Consider the following 4,118-nt stretch of genomic DNA (forward strand, 5'->3'; position numbering starts at 1 on the left):
AAGGTGTGTTGCCATGGCGAGTCAGGAAAAGGGTGCCATTCATATGGTGTCTCATACCATAAACATTGTCACAGGATGCTACAGTTATTACTTTGTGTGCTAGGAGTGCTGCTGTTGTGTCACATGGTGAAAGAACCCATGCATCATCAAATGTTTTCATGCCTGGTGTAGGCTGTGGAAAAGCAGGTGCAGTGGATCACATTTGGATCGAATTCTTTGTGTTGCTACCACTTTTAACTTACAGATAGCACAGTCAGTCATCTACAGCAAAAAATTCTCATCCATCTTCTCCTGGCCATAGGATGCATAGGGTATCCCTCGCACTGGGCTATAGTGCTCTGGTTCGTCTGCTCCAATTGTTGACTCAGTAGTAGGTGGGGTCTTCCTGTTGCCGGAGGATATAATTTCCCCACCACATCATTAACTATAAATCCGTCACTGGTCTCGCAGACTGAAAGCCTGATTTAGTGGCCACCGATATCTGTTTTAATATCAGGAATAGCCATTTCATACACTTGTTTCAAATGACTTAAGCGTTGTCGACTCAGCTGGTATACCACCAGGTCTCTGTAGATGGATTTATAATACGGTCAGTGATGCTCTCCGGGAACCCCTTAAAGGTAGGGTCTTTAGCACATTTCGTGGCACATTAGTTGACATTAAAGCCTCACACAAGTCTAGATTAAAGCTGTCATCAAGGAAATTGATGGTTGAATCTGTTGTTCGTCCTCCTCAGTGGTAATGCTCGTAATGTGATCTTAAGAATCTAAAATTAAAATAAACGCACATTAAGATGATGATTGAAACTAAAAAATAGGAATATGATAATGTAAAATGCCAGCTTTGAGAGGGTAGATCCTTTCAGGAATGATCACTAACTGTTAAGACAGACATGGCTTTGCACTCATGCCCTGTTGTGACATCAGGAGCAGGTGCAGCTGGGCTGGTGCTTGTTTTGTCACCTGAGGCAGCATGAAGGACACAATGAGCTGCACACTGAGAGCTGCACGAGTCTCATGGTGTCATCGGTAGGTGGTGGTATCCTTTGAGCCTCAGTGATTAGCAATACTGCAAGTATTACCAACACCACAAAATGGCTACCAGGTAAATGCGTGATTAGTAAAACCCAGGCATTATGGCCTTGGTGAGCAACATGGAAAGGGACTACCATAACTAAATTGAGTGACCAGCATAAATATTAGATAGGACAAAATCCAATAAAAAACTGAGTGACTAGTTACAGAGAAGAGGGCAACATCGTTGCAAGAGTAAAAAGAAAGACGAGAGCAAAGGTAAAAACATGCCCTTGATTGGAAATGTAGTTTTTAAGTTATTTAATGTTAAATGTTTTATGTATAAAATGAACTTTGAAAAATGAAAAAAAAGAACACCTTAAGCGATTTTCACAAACAAAGAGTCTACAGACAGGATTCATTCAGAACAATTGGTATATCATCGTAGAATTCAAATAAACATTGCCTACTGTAAATTACAGGTCGGATTGTGCATTCTGTGTGCAACAAATTTTCACGTAAAAGCACCGGCAATGTTAGAAGTAAACATACATATAATGGTTTACACTTATTAGCAACCATACAATGTGAAGAACTGTTTACCGTGACAAAATCGTTATTTTTGTACACACTATTTAACTTAGAAAAAATCTAAGAACAGCAATGGAAAGCTGAGAACATGTACGCACAAAATGATGTACGACACATTGTATGACATTATATTTGTAGTTTTTTAAGTATGTTGCGGAAGTGTGCGTACTCAACTAACGCCAAAGTGAGGAATGGATAAGTGACAGTGACAGCCATCTTGCGCGAAGCATTCGGATTCATGGAGCAGTCAGCTTTGAGTTCTAGGAGTCTGTACGAATGAATAACTTAAGGATTCTGTTAAGAATTAACTACGATAAATCTTGCTTGAATAATGAGTATAGACACTCCTATGCTAATTTAAAAAAGCTGTACAGAAAAGACATCATTTCTGCAGAGAAAAAAGCTAATGATAACCGTATTTATCAGTCCAGCAACAAATATAAAGCAGTATGGAAAAAAGTTAAAGCAGAAACAGGGCTAATTGCAGAAAATTTACCTGCTCCTCTAAGTGCAGTTGAACTAAATAATAGTTTCATAAATACTGGAGTATTAGCTATGACAGATGAAAGTAATTTAGATGATAGTGAGAACCGACTTCCCAAATTGCAGGAAACAGAGTTGACAGGAGACTTGCCAAAATTTAAATGGAGAACCATTTATCCGAAGGATATACTGGATGTAGTCAGAACACCAAGCAACTCCAGAATTGAGGACATCCATGGTTTTTTTAATTTTACCTTAAAGAAAATAATAGACACTATATGCATACCACTGTCTTACTTAAGCAATAGGATGTTTACAGAGGGAACATTTCCAGACTGCCTTAAACTGACAATTGTATTGCCCATATACAAAAAGGGAGACAGAAATTCACCCCAAAATTACAGACCTATAGCAATAGTACCAATTTTATCTAAAATTATTGAAAAATTAATGACAGACCAATTAAACGATTTTTTTGAGTGTCACAACCTTCTCAATAAGGCTCAGTATGGATTCCGAACTGGGCTATCAACAATAAAAGCAGTTCAGTAAGTTGTCTTATCAATATTACAAGGTTTTGAAAATAGGGAATATACCTATACAACTTTAGTTGATTTAACCAAGGCATTTGACACTGTCTCACATAGCATTTTAATTAAGAAACTAGAAAAATATGGAATGACAGAAACAGAACTATTACTGCTGAAATCATATTTGACAAACAGAGACCAAATGGTCTATATAAATACAAACAACAAATCTGACCTCAAGGTAAAAGATGGAATCCCACAAGGATCTGTACTGGGACCTTTCTTATTCATTGTGTATGTGAATGACCTGCCCAACATATTACCATATAAATCTGTAATGTATGCTGATGACACAACTTTTATCACATAATGGTGTAAATGTTGTCAAACAAATGAACAAATCCATGATGGAAAAGGCAGCTCACAGGTTCCATGAAAATAGGCTGTCATTCAATAAAAATAAAACTGAACACATCCTCTTTTTCGCTTAGAGATATTAATGATGGACCTAATGAACTCCGACATTCAGTAAAATTGCTAGGCATTTATCTTGATACCAAATTGTGCTGGAATACCCACATAGAAAAGCTGTGCAGTAAGGTGGCAAGAGTCCTATATCTCCTTAGGAAACTGAAGGACTGTGTCAGTAAGGAGTGCATACTTATGGCATACCATGCCTTTTTTCATACTCATCTGCATTATGGAATACTTCTTTGGGGAAACTCTGCTGGGGCAAAAGATTTTTCCTCTGGCAGAAGAAAGCCATTAGATGTATTTTTGGTGTGAGCAATTTAACTTCTTGCAAACAGTACTACATTGAGCACAAAATTCTTACAGTTCCCAGTCTATAAATACTTAAAGCACTTAAGCATGCCAAAGAGAATGCCCACATGTATGAAAGCAAGTCAGATGTACTCATATGAAATCAGAAATAGGAACTTATTAGACATTCCTTGGACACGTTTGAATAAAATCCAAAATAATTTTTTACATGCTGGCAAAACATTTTACAACAATACATCACATGAAATGAGGGAATTGCATGAGAATAGATTTAAAATGGTGGTAGAGACATGGTTGAAAGAGAAAGCATTCTATAGCATAAGTGAATTCCTATATAATGAAAAAAACATGATTCTCTATTATTATACATGTGATTGTAATCAAAGAAACTGTAATTTATGTCATACAACCATACTGACTTTTTGTATAATCATATACCATATGTTAACTTTTGTGTAATCATTTGTACCACAATCTGTATAACTATGTAACTACTGACCTTATGTATAATGATTTGTATAACCATCTGACGATGCCTATACAACACAACAGCTGTCAACAGGGAAATAAACATGAAATATGAATAGGCCTAGATCATTGTCTAGAATGTGTCAAAATTTTTCTGTATTCAATTAGTTAATGTTTCACATTAGGCAAGCTATTTTGAACTATAAAACTATGGTTATCTTGCACGTGATCTGCACTCATTAATTTAGCT

Source organism: Schistocerca serialis, chromosome 2 (genome assembly GCF_023864345.2).
Source record: "Schistocerca serialis cubense isolate TAMUIC-IGC-003099 chromosome 2, iqSchSeri2.2, whole genome shotgun sequence".
NCBI lineage: Eukaryota > Metazoa > Arthropoda > Insecta > Orthoptera > Acrididae > Schistocerca > Schistocerca serialis.